General features: G+C 46.6%; 1 protein-coding gene across 7 annotated transcripts in view; it reads right to left on the minus strand.

Annotated features, from left to right (window-relative positions):
- Positions 1-13825, minus strand: part of LOC139269091 (cyclin-dependent kinase 2-associated protein 1) — a 40339-nt gene that overhangs the window by 3321 nt on the left and 23193 nt on the right. The gene's annotated exons all lie outside the window — the stretch shown is intronic.

Consider the following 13825-nt stretch of genomic DNA (forward strand, 5'->3'; position numbering starts at 1 on the left):
GGCCAACATACCATTTGCCTTCTTCACCGCCTGCTGTACCTGTATGCCAACTTTCAATGACTGATGAACCATGACACCCAGGTCTCGTTGTACCTCCCCTTTACCTAATCTGCCGCCATTCAGATAATATTCTGTCTTTGCATTTTTGCCCTCAAAGTGGATAACCTCACGTTTATCCACATTTCCTGTCATGTATTCAACCAGCATTGTAACCCATGTATAATCTGACCTAAGTTGTACACTGTGAGAACAATGACCACTAGATGGGAGACACGCCGAACCTGGACCTTCAGGTACAAAAGGGGAAGCTCCACCCACCTTCATCACTTGAGTGCTAAGGAATAAAGGACAGGTCACAGACTGACCTTCTCTCAAGCATGGGCCTCGTGTGCATTTACACTGTATAGTAAGGACCCATCAATGGCGACGAGAAACTGGGATTTAAACCACGCGAGCATGGCCACTAGCAGAACAGACGAGAGGTACTGTGTTAAGGAATGGTTGGGACAGAGATTCAACATTGTTAAAGCAGCACACAGTTCTCCAGGCAGACAAGGGCAATCGGGCATGCCCCAACATGTAGTCAAACCCAGAGGGGGAGTTCGACAGAAACAATGGCAAGCTGAACGGCGATTCACACCATTGCAAGGGAAAATGGGGCCAACACCACCTGTTAATGGCGCATTCAAGGACAGTCAGGGACGATCGACTGGCAAGGGACTTTTTGTTTCCAACAACAGCTCATGTTGGAGGCATGGAGGCACACACTTAGCCGGAGTTTGTAGAGGTGAGCAAAATACCTGCAGAAATGAACGCTGGGGGAAATCGCTGGAAGCTGAAGTTCAGCGAGTTCATGTGGAGCACGTATACAATTCATACACGAGGACGCCACCGATAATGATGAAAGTGCTCCTCAATGGCATTCCAGTATCAATGGAGCTAGACACGGGGGCCAGCCAGTCCCTGATGGGTATCAAACAGTTTGAAAAGTTGTGGGCGTCCAAGGCCAGGAGGCCAAAATTATCGCCGATTAACGCACAGCTACGGACTTACACAAAGCAGATCATTCCGGTGCTAGGCAGCGCCACTGTAGTCGTGACCCACAAAGATTCGGAGAACAGGTTGCCACTCTGGGTTGTCCCAGGGGACAGTCCCGCACTACTGGGGAGGAGTTGGCTTGCTGTCATGAACTGGAAATAGGGCGATGTCAATGCAATTTCCTCTGTGGAGCGAGTATCATGCTCACAGATCCTGGACAAATTTGACTCATTATTTCAACCCGGCATCGGCACTTTCATGGGGGCCAAGGTAGTGATTCACATAAACCCGGACGCCAGGCCAGTACACCACAAGGTCAGAGCGGTGCCCTACGTGATGCGGGAAAAGATAAAAGGCGAATTGGACCGCCTGCTGAGGCATCATCTCGCCAGTCGAATTCAGAGACTGGGCGAGCCCGATCGTGCCGGTGCTCAAGGCGGATAGGTCGGTCAGGATATGTGGTGATTACAAGGCCAGCATCAATCGGGTGTCACTCCAAGACCAGTACCCGCTACCGAGAGCGGAGGACCTCTTTGCGACGCTATCCGGTGGCAAACTTTTTTCAAAATTGGACCCGACCTCAGCTTACATGACCCAGGAGCTGGCGAGTGAGTCGAAGAAGCTGATCACCGTCATGACACACAACGGTTTGTTTCAGTACAACAGATGTGCGTTCGGGATTTGCTCGGCCGCCGCGATCTTCCAACAAAATATGGAAAGCCTCCTCAAGTCGATTCCAGGGACGGTGGGTTTTCAGGACGACATCCTCATCACGGGCTACAATACTGAAGAACACCTCCACAACCTGGAGGAGGTGCTACGCAGACTGGACCGGGTAGGGCTGCAACTGAAAAAGGCGAAGTGCGTCTTCCTAGCTCCAGAGGTAGGATGAGGGTAGCAGCAGATGGGATCAGCCCTACTGCGTCCAAGACGGAAGCGATCCAGAGAGCACCCAGACCCCGTAACACAACAGAGCTGGGTTCGTTCCTGGGGCTCCTGAACTATTTTGGTAACTTTCTTCCCAAATTGAGCACGCTGCTAGAGCTGCTACACGTGCTCCTACGCAAAGGTCTGGGGGGACAGCCAGGAAAGGGCTTTTAATAGAGCACGCAATTTGTTATATTCCAACACTCTGTTAACACTATACGACCCATGTAAGAAACTTGTGTTAACGTGCGATGCGTCGTCCTATGGTGTCGGGTGTGTGTTGCAGCATGTCAATGCCAAGGGTCAGTTACAGCCGGTAGCTTATGCCTCCAGGATTCTGTCCCAGGCAGAAAGGGGTTACGGGATGGTAGAAAAGGAGGCGCTCGCATGTGTATATGCGGTAAAGAAAATGCACCAGCACTTGTTTGGCAGGAAATTTGAGCTAGAGACAGATCACAAACCCCGAACGTCCCTTTTGGCCGACAACAAGGCCATAAATGCAAATGCATCGGCCCGCATACAAAGGTGGGCATTCACGTTAGCCGCCTATGACTATACAATTCGGCACAGACTGGGCACCGAAAACTGCGCCGATGCACTCAGCAGGCTCCCACTAGCCACCACTGAAGGGGCTACCGAGCATGCTACTGAGATGGTCATGGCTGTTGAAGCTTTCGGAAGCGAAGGCTCACCCGTGACAGCCCGTCAGATTAAAGTCTGGACAAATAGAGACCCGCTATTGTCTCTAGTCAAGAAATGTGTCCTGAATGGGGACTGGGCAGCCATGTACAGGGCATGCCCTGAGGAATTTAAACCATTTCACAGGCGCAGGGATGAACTCTCGATTCAGGCCGATTACCTACTGTGGGGAAACCGCGTAGTCATGCCCCAGATGGGCAGAGAGGTGTTCATCAGAGAACTCCACAATGGAGCACCCGGGCATTGTCATGATGAAGGCAATTGCCAGGTCACACGTTTGGTGGCCAGGGATAGACGCAGATCTGGAACTTTGTGTTCACAGGTGCAACACGTGTGCCCAGCTAGGCAATGCACCCAGGGAAGCCCCCCTTAGCCCCTGGTCCTGGCCCGCCAAGCCTTGGTCACGCATCCATGTGGACTAAGCAGGTCCTTTCATGGGAAAAATGTTTTTGGTTGTAGTAGACGTCTACGCCAAATGGATCGCATGTGACATTTTAAATTCAAGCACATCCTCTGCCACGGTAGAAAGTCTACGGGCAATGTTCGCCGCCCACGGTCTACCGGATGTCTTGGTCAGCAACAATGACCCGTGCTTCACAAGCACTGAATTCCAGGACTTCATGCCAGGCAATGGACTTAACCATGTCAGAACAGCACCGTTCAAGCCGGCCTCAAACGGCCAGGCAGAACGAGCAGTGCAGATAATCAAACAGGGGATGCTCAGAATCCAAGGGGGTTCCCTACAAAGACGCTTATCACGCTTCCTGTTGGCCTATAGATCCCGACCACACTCGCTCACAGGGGTTCCACCTGCAGAGCTGCTAATGAAAAGGACGCTTAAAACTCGGTTATCCCTTATACACCCCACCATGAAAGAAATTGTCGAGAGCAGGCGCCAGCCACAATGTGACTACCATGACAGGAATGCGAGGGCGTGATGTATTGATGTAAATGATCCTGTTTTTGTCCTCAAGTACGCTGCAGGGCCCAAATGGCTCGCAGGCACTGTGATTGCCAGAGGGAAATAGGATTCTGGTAGTTAAACGTACCAATGGACAAATCTGCCACAAACACGTGGATCAAACAAAAAGGAGGTTCAGCAACCCCATAGAAGAAGCAGAGGAAGAACACGATGTAGAGTTCACTCCACCACAGGTGACCGAACACCGGAACCAAAGGGAGGAGAGCCCAGTCACTGTGGGCAGTCCGGACAGGCCCGAGGCACCGCAAACAGCAGACACTCAGGCCAGCGCCCAACAACCGGAGCCCCAACTCAGGCGCTCTACAAGAGAGCGTAAACCACCAGACAGACTCAACCTGTGATCCCAATAAGACTTTGGGGGGGGGGGGGGGGAGGTGATGTAATGTATTCAACCAGCATTGTAACCCATGTATAATCTGACCTAAGTTGTACACTGTGAGAACAATGACCACTGTGGGAGACACTCCTAACCTGGACCTTCAGGTACAAAAGGGGAAGCTCCACCCACCTTCATCACTTGAGTGCTAAGGAATAAAGGACAGGTCACAGACTGACCTTCTCTCAAGCATGGGCCTCGTGTGCATTTATACTGTATAGTAAGGACCTATTATTTCCTGCATCTGCCATGCATTTGCCCACTCACCTAACCTGTCCAAGTCACCCTGCAGCCTCTTAGTGTCCTCCTCACAGCTCACACCGCCACCCAGTTTAGTGTCATCTGCAAACTTGGAGATATTACACTCAATTCCTTCATCCAAATCATTGATATATATTGTAAATAGCTGGTGTCCCAGTACTGAGCCCTGCGGCACTCCACTAGTCACTGCATGCCATTCTGAAAAGGACTCGTTTATCCCGACTCTCTGCTTCCTGTCTGCCAACCAGTTCTCTATTCATGTCAGTATATTGCTCCCAATACCATATGCTTTGATTTTGCACACCAAACTCGTGTGTGGGACCTTGTCAATCAAGTTCTTAACATAGCAGTTTCATCTAGTGGGAGGCGAGGAAGAAAAAAAATCATTGTCTGCAGATACATTGTTCCTGAGCACCTCAGCAATATGGAAACACCATTCAGTTGCAGTGTACAGCTTGCTACCAATTCACTGCGTCTGACGATTGTCTGGGCCTATTTAAAAGTACACACTTTGGGTTTGAAAAGTTAAAACGATGTGAAGCTGCCCAGCATCAGATCCAAATACAGAAATCACTAAAATCTAGTGGATGGGTACAAAAATAATTAAAACAGATTATGGAATGTTGGCCTTTATCTCAAACGGGTTGGAATACAAAGGGGTGGAAATGATGTTAAAGTTATATAAAGCTTTGGTCAGACCCCATCTGGAACAACTGCAATCAGTTCCGGGCACTGCACCTCAGGAAGAATATACTGGCTGTGGAGGGTGTAGTGTAGATTCACCAGAATAATACTGCAGCTAAAAAGGTTAAATTATGGAGAACAGGTTGCATAGACTAGGCTTGTATTCTCTCGTGTATAGAAGATTAAGGTGCAATCTGATTGAGGCAAGGAGTTGATGGGGTAGATAGAGAGAAGCTATTTCCTCTGAATGGGGGGAGAATCCAGACAGAACAAGGGGACATAACCTTAAAATTAGAGCCAGGCCGTTCAGTAGTGATGTCAGAAAGCACTTCTTAACACAAAGGGTAGTAGAAATCTGAGGGTCAATTGAAAATTTCAAAACTGTGATTGATAGATTTTTACAAAAGTAAAATACTGCGGATGTTGGAAATCTGTAATAAATATAGGAAATGCTGAAAACACTCAGGAGGTCAGGCAGCATCTGTGGAGAGAGAAAGAGTTAACATTTCAAGTCAAGATTCTTTCATCAGAGCATGATGGGATAACTAGCATGTAAAGTGTGCGCATGCAATAGAGCATAAATAATGGTCAACAGGGAGATTGAGATGAAACAAAATAAGGACAGCTGGTGTACAGGGTAGCCAAGCATAATTAAATTGAAGAAGTGTTAGATAAGGCTCAAATGGCTGTTAGATAATCATAGAATTAGATTTAAATAATCTTAGAATTAGGTTTAGGGAACCACAAAATGAACAATGTGAAGAGATGGTGCCAGCGTTAGTCAGGTAAATACAACATTATATAGACAAATACTGAAAGAGTTCAGTACAAGATAAGGAATGCAGGTTTCAGCAGCCTTCAGAAGTACAGATAAAAATGATTCCCCCACCCCTTCCACAGTTTTGCACTGAAAACAGTCATGTGACATCTGCTGACTGCGGTCTGGAAAAGTCTGTGTTTCATATTTATGTTGAATGTGTGAGGTAACAGCCCCGATTCCATTATTTGAAGGAGCTGCTCCTCAAATTCTGGTTGCACTTCAGTCCCATGTTCCTGGTCTTTGGGCATCTGTGCGGAGGTGAGCAGGCAGGCCTCCTCATAGGACTGCTCCTAGGCATGGGCAAGATGGCCATTAACTGGTCCAGGCAGCTGGCGGTCGAGGGGGTTGTTCAGCCCGACTGTCTGCCTCTCTTCCATGGTTATGTTTGAGCCAGGGTGTCCCAGGAGATGGAGCACGCGGTGACTACCAGTACGCTCGCGGCCTTCCGCGAGAGATAGGCACCAGAGGGACTGGAGTGAATCATCATCTCGGGCAACCAAATTCTAATTTGATTAAAGGTTTTTGTTTTAAATTGTTAATTTGTGGGTTCTAGTGCCCTTGCAAAAAGGGGCATTTGATTTAAGTTTCAGCTAAAAATAGTTGTGACATCTGCTGAGTCAGGATGAGCAACAGCTGCAGAAAAATAAACTGCACTTCAGAAAATAGTGCGAAACTCTTACTTACACGAACTGCACATTAGGAACAGCTTGGAATGGTGCTACTCCTTGCCTCCAATGAGTGCATCGTTTGTTAGCATTACTCATGAGTGCTAAACAATAAAATCTCTGTTTAGTGTTCATACTCTATTTATTTGTTACAACTCACAGGTCGGTTTGGGACTCCATTTTGGGTTGTATAAAAGCACAGTTAAGTTAAGTTACATTTCTCCTGGCTCAGTTTGTCAGTTATACACGCGTACATAACATAATTTGGTGACGTGGATGACTCAAATTAACCTTCCTACTCCCCCACCTTTCCTCTCCACACCCAGGGACCCTCCAATTCCGTGGCCGAGATGGATAAAACGTTTTTCTACATAGATCACGCCGAGTGGGTTAGACAACGACAACGAAACACTAGCTCGCCGCCTTGCAATACTTATCCACTGCCTCGGCACCGAAGGCCAACACATCTTTGACCAAATCAAAGACACGGAGTCCTACGACAAAATGGTAAGCGCCCTCGAGAACTATTTTGGTCCAAAGAAAAGTATAGCGATGAAGAGATACCAATTCCGTCAAAGGGGGCAAGGGAACGGTGAACCAATCAAGCAGTACAAGGTGTAACTTTGGAGCACTCAGAGGAAATGATCAAGGATCAAATTATTGAGAAAACAACAATCCCCTGCATTCAGGAACGCTTGAAAGTAGAGGATGACAAATTGACATTGGACAAAGCAACTAATTTGACCATTCAAATCGAATCAGCGCTTTCCGATTCAAAAGCGATCAGATCCCTTGCTCCCCCTGTGCAGCAGACTGCAGCTACAGCCCATGTGCAAGGCGTTCGTCCAAAGCGGAAATCATAGCAGTGACCCAGGGCTAGTAATAAGCCACCCACTACGGATCACGGGCCTAACTTCCACTGCTTTAACTGTGGGGACAAATAACACTTAGCAAAGAGTCCTAACTGCCCTGCAAGTGGGAAGAAATGCTCCACATGTGGTAAAATGAACCATTTTGCTCGTGTCGAATATGCTGTGATGAGCGACAGACAAATGGACAACCTCGATAGTGATAAACCCAGTATGCTTTACACCATTAGTGACATTTCGCACATCGGTTCGGGCAAATTCAAGGACTGTGAGGTAAACATTGACGGCATGCCCTGCTACCTCCTCATTGACCTTGGAGCCAAAGTCTCCATATTGAGCGAGTCTGTGTACAAAATCCACTTCACGCACTGTCAACTGCAGCACGCAACTTCCACTCTACATGTGTACACCGACTTCAAAATTGGGGTACTTGGGGTCATACCTGTCCCGATATACTACAAGGACATAACATTGGAGAACTTTTCCTTTTACGTCACAAAAGGACGAAGCTTCATGGGTGTTGACCTTTTTGACAAGCTTGGGTTCAAAGTTTACGACCCAACGGGCACACCCGTGTACACGGTAGACATTGACAAGCAGTCAATCTTCACAGGGTTTGGAGTGACAACAAAATTCTGCCATCGCCCCGCGTTGACCCTTCCGTCAAATTGGTTACGCAGCGACTGCGCTGTCTCCCATTCACAGTTCGTGACCAAGTATCAACAGAATTAACGCAACTCGAATCTCAGAGAATCATTGACTCCTCACCCTAGATCTCGAACTTAGTCATTGCTTGGCGAAAAAATTAGGAGATCCGCCTATGCATCGACCTGAAAGAGGTCAATGAGGCCATCATCACCGACAAGTACCCTCTTCCAACTATCAACGCACCGTCTTCAGAATTCCACGGCTCAATAATCTTTACAAAACTCGACATAAGAAGAACATAAGAAATAGGAACAGGAGTCGGCCATACGGCCCTTTGAGCTTCTCCGCCATTCAATAAGATCATGGCTGATCTGACCATGGACTCAGCTCCACTTCCCCGCCCGCTCCCCATAACCCCTTATCCCCATATCGTTTAAGAAACTGTCTATTTCTGTCTTAAATTTATTCAACGTCCCAGCTTCCACAGCTCTCTGAGACAGTGAATTCCACAGATTTACAACCCTCCGAGAGAAGAAATTTCTCCTCATCTCAGTTTTAAATGAGCGGCCCCTTATTCTAAGATCATGCCCTCTAGTTCTAGACTCCCCCATCAGTGGAAACATCCCCTCTGCATCCACCTTGTCAAGCCCCCTCATAATCTTATACGTTTCGATAAGATCACCCCTCATTCTTCTGAATTCCAATGAGTAGAGGCCCAACCTACTCAACCTTTCCTCATAAGTCAACCCCCTCATCTCCAGAAACAACCTAGTGAACCTTCTCTGAACTGCCTCCAAAGCAAGTATATCCTTTCGTGAATATGGAAACCAAAACTGCATGCAGTATTCCAGGTGTGGCCTCACCAATACCTTATATAGCTGCAGCAAGACTTCCCTGCTTTTATACTCCATCCCCTTTGTAATAAAGGCCAAGATACCATTGGCCTTCCTGATCACTTCGCTGCTGGAGAAATAAACTTTCTGGGCTACACAGACTCATGTGCCGCAGTTACCTGCAAATACCCCGAGCAGAGGACAGCAAACCGCTCACGGCATTCTCGATATATGATGGTCTGTATCAGTATCGACGCATGCCCGACAGACTATCTTTTGCAACAAGTGCATTTCAGAAGATTGTCAGTACTTTGCTAGCAGGCATAGAGGAAGCCCTCAATCTGCTTGACGATATCGTCGTCCATGGAAGAACATGACCAGCGACTTCACCCAGTTATGGCTACACTTCCGACACATAACATTACACATAATGCCAATAAGTGTACATTCGCTGCTGGAGAAATAAACTTTCTGGGCTATAGTCACAGCACAAGGTATCAAGGTGATGCTGGACAACATTGACGCAATCCAGCGAATGCAGGAAGCTACCAATATCAAAGAATTTTCATCATTCCTTGGCACTTGCAACTTCTATCTGAAGTTTGTTCCGCACTACGCGCACATTGCCGAACCATTTCGCACTTTGATGCACAAAGACGTCCCTTGGGAATGGACAGATTCCCAGCTCAGGCATTCACCACACTTAAGGAGAAAATCACATCCCCTCCTATCCTCACACACTTTGATCCGAATGCCACTACGTATGTCACCACAGGTGCATCAGGCACTGCCTTGCAACCATGCTCTTGCAATGGATTGATGCTGCCTGCAGAACGTAAATACTCTAGAGGAACGCGAAGCACTCACTTGCATCTACACGTGAACGCTGGCACATCTATCGCTATGTCAGGAAATTTACTCTCTGTACGGATCACCACGCGTGTCATATCTTCAGAGAACACACAACCTGTAAGATGGCTGTAGGTTCCGAAAACTTCTGACCTGCTGGTCAGGTGACCTGCTCTTTCTTAATCAGCACTAGCTGCAGTAACACAAGTGTCCACAGTGTGGCGCTACAGACATTGCACTTCTCCCTCCTTATTGAAAGAAGTTATTATAACAATCATCATACATAACTTGCATGGTTATACATAACAAAGGATATGGACTTGTTTTGCCATATTTACAAATCTAGCTTAATCACTTGTATTCTGATTCGAAAAGGATACCTTCGATCTCGAACAAAACCTTCCAAATATGGTTTTGAATTTAAACTTATTCGAGGCTGATCCTGAAGGAGGTTTTCCTCCAAGGGATGCCCTTGTTTTCCATTTGAACTCTCTCTAACTTCAGATGTTTGTTTTCCTGACAATGACTCAGACTTAAATTCTGATTTTCTCTTGGATTTGTTTCCAGTATATTGGATGTAGGATATGCTACTGGTGTATCAAAACTATCTGATGAGTCAGAAATAATTGAATCACTCCAACTACCTCCATGTCTGTGAGTAAATATAATCAATGTGAACAAACCTAACCTTATCAAACATCTTGACCAAATATGTGCGAGGACCACATATCTTCACCACTCTTCCTGGTAACCACTTTACCCATTATGGTGATGGTTCTTCACTCTCACCTTCTGATTTAATTTCACACTTCTCTCTTTTACTCCTCCTCTATCATGATTCTCTTTCTGTTTTAATTGTGTCTCTTCTACGGACTGTGCCAAGTTTGGTTTTAACAACAAAAATCTGGTTTGTGGCTGTCGTTTGAGAAACAAACTCTGCTGGTGTTCTACCAGTAGTTGTGTGAGAAGTATTGCGATATGTTATTAGAAAATTAGCCAATTTGTGGTCCAATGACAACTGTCGTTTCTTTGGATTTGGATCCAACATTTGTTTGATCAGGGAACGTTTGACAATTTGGACAGTGCGCTCTGCTGCACCATTCGAAACAGGGTAGTACGGTGGAACCTTGGTATGTTTCACACCATTTTTGCTCGTGAACTGTGCAAATTCTTCTGAACGAAATTGTGGTCCATTATCCGAAACAATTTCTTCTGGGAGGCAGCTAATGTTGGAACTGGGGACTTTGGATGGAACATTGCTGTCAGGGGCTTATGGTCCGTAACGAGAGTAAACTTACGACCATACAAGTATTTGTGGGACTTCTTGACCCCAAAAATTAATGCCAACGCTTCCCTCTCAATTTGCGCATAATTACGCTCATTGGCACTGAGAGTGCATGAAGCAAAAGCAATTGGTCTCTCCTCCCCACTACGTAATACATGAGAGATTACTGCCCCAACTCCATACGGAGAGGCATCACATGCTAGCTTGATCTCCTTAGATACGTCATAGTGAACTAATATAGTGCTCCCTACCAAGTTGCTTTTACACTCCTTGAATGTTGTATTGCATTCTTTTGACCATTTCCAATGGACCTGTTTTTTCAATAGTTCATTCAGTAGATGTAATACTGTAGCCAAATTTGGTAGGAACTTCCCATAATAGTTCAAAAGACCCCAAAATGATCGAAATTCAGTGACATTCTTGGGAGTGGTGCATTTCTGATTGCATCCAGTTTTACCTTGGTTGGATGTAAACCATCTTTGTCCACTCTGTACCCGATGTATTCCACTGAGTTTTTAAATAACTCACACTTGCAAGCAGACACTCGTGCTCTGTGCTTCTCTAGCAGTTTGAGGACTTCATTCAATGTGTTATTATGAATTTGCCTATTTGGTGTTGAAATTAGTATATCATCTAAATGGCATACTACCCCTTCAATACCTTGCAAAATCTGGTTCATTACAGGAATATGACAGGGGCAGAAGACACTCCAAATGGTAGCCTATTAAATTGATATAGGCGTTGATGGGTATTTATAATCAAACACCATCCAGTTATTGTCTTCATTCCCAGAGATTTTGATGATATTATTTGCAGTGAAAAACATTTGTAGCCGATCCACATACGCTCTGAAGCTTTCACAGTTGCGTTGAAATGCCCATTGACTCCCATAGGTGCAGCCATTTTGACTGTGGCAGTTTAACCAAGTATGCTCGTAATTTACCTCGGATTTGTAGCCGTTTCCAAAAACAGAGAAGCTCTCAAAGTCTCTGTCGGCTGGCTGAATTCTTCACCAAAAATTTCAGCTTTGTATTGTCCAATTGCATCCCATTCTTGTAGCCAAATGTCATATCTTCAGAGAGCACACAACCTGTAAGATGGCTGCAGGTTCCGGAAACTTCTGACCTACTGGTCAGGTGACCTGCTCTTTATTAAACAGCACTAGCTGCAGTAACACAGGCGTCCACAGTGTGGATCTACAGACATTACAAAGCGCAAACTACACGACTTGTTACAACTGGATCTGGGCACAGACCACTACAAACCAGCCGATGGTCAGATCACTTTCATCAGTATAACTCTGATGTACAGTGCATCACTGGAAGTCGCAACCACATAGCTGACATGCTCAGTCGCTCGACACCTGTTTCAGACTCTGGTGCTGACTTGTTCACAGATGACGACACATATGTCACGTCAATCATCACTCAGTCCATCAGAAATCTTGTCTCCTGAGACGAACTCAAAACCGAATCACAGAGTGATGCTACGCTCCAGCATGTGTACCACTTCATCCAGACTGAGTGGCCTATGCAAATTCAGGAAGAGCTAATAACATTTCACAGACTTTGCGATGAATTTTCCATTTAGAACGATGGCTGCCTAGCTCGTGGTGATAGAGTAGTAATTCCCAAGTCGCTTCAACACCGCGTTCTCTCACTGACACACAATGGACAGCCTGGCTTTGTCCGCATGAAGCAGAGATGTTGCAATTCATTTGGTGGCCTGGGATTGACACTCACATTGAGGAGTTCATCTCACAATGTGAAGCATGCAGTCAGAGTGAAAAGGCCACAAACATTCGAACAGCGCCACTGAATCCCATTCCATGGCCACAAAGACCATGGCAACAACTTCAGTTGGATATCTTCGGTCCAGTTGAAGCAACTCCACAGAACCAGCATTTCCTTGTTATAGTACATGACCAGCATTCCAATGGCCTGGAAATCGCTACAACAAGTTCAGTGACCTCATCAACAATCGTCACTATTCTGCAGCGTATGTTCACGAAGTGGGGCCTCCCAGAGTTCATAATTACTGACAATGGACCACAGTTTGTCCGACCAATTCGCGGATTTACTCACTCGTCATGCTATCGCGCATCGCCTTACTGCTCGGTATATCTCCAGCGATTTGAGGTGTTTACTGTATATGGTCCATGTCTCCGAGCCTTATAGGAGGGCGGGTATCATTACAGCCCTGTAGACCATAAGCTTGGTGCCAGATTTGAGGGTCTGATCTTCGAACATTCTCTTCCTCAGGCGCTGAAGGCTGCACTGGCACACTGGAGATGGTGTTGAACTTTGTCGTCGATGTCTGTCCTTGCTGATAATACACAGTATACACCTCAAAACGCTGGAGAAATACCACCAACAATGCCTCCGCAAGATCCTGCAAATCTCCTGGGAGGACAGACGCACCAACACCAGTGTTCTTGATCAGGCCAACATCCCCAGCATTGAAGCACTGACCACACTTGACCAGCTCCGTTGGGCGAACCACATTGTCCGCAAGACTCCCAAAGCAAGTGCTCTACTCAGAACTCCTACATGGCAAGCGAGCCCCAGGTAGGCAGCGGAAGCGTTTCAAGGACACCCTCAAAGCCTCCTTGATAAAATGCAACATCTCCACCGATACCTGGGAGTCCCTGGCCAAAGTCCACCCTAAGTGGAGGAAGAGTATCCGGGAGGGCGCTGAGCACCTCAAGTCTCATCATCGAGAGCATGCAGAAAACAAGCGCAAGCAGCGGAAGGAGCGTGCGACCAGACTCCCCACCCACCCTTTCCTTCAATAACTGTCTGTCCCACCTGCGACAGAGACTGTAATTCCAGAATTGGACCAGTCAGTCACCTGAGAACTCACTTTTGGAGTATATGTAAGTCTTCCTAG

Source organism: Pristiophorus japonicus, chromosome 8, assembly GCF_044704955.1.
Source record: "Pristiophorus japonicus isolate sPriJap1 chromosome 8, sPriJap1.hap1, whole genome shotgun sequence".
Lineage (NCBI taxonomy): Eukaryota > Metazoa > Chordata > Chondrichthyes > Pristiophoridae > Pristiophorus > Pristiophorus japonicus.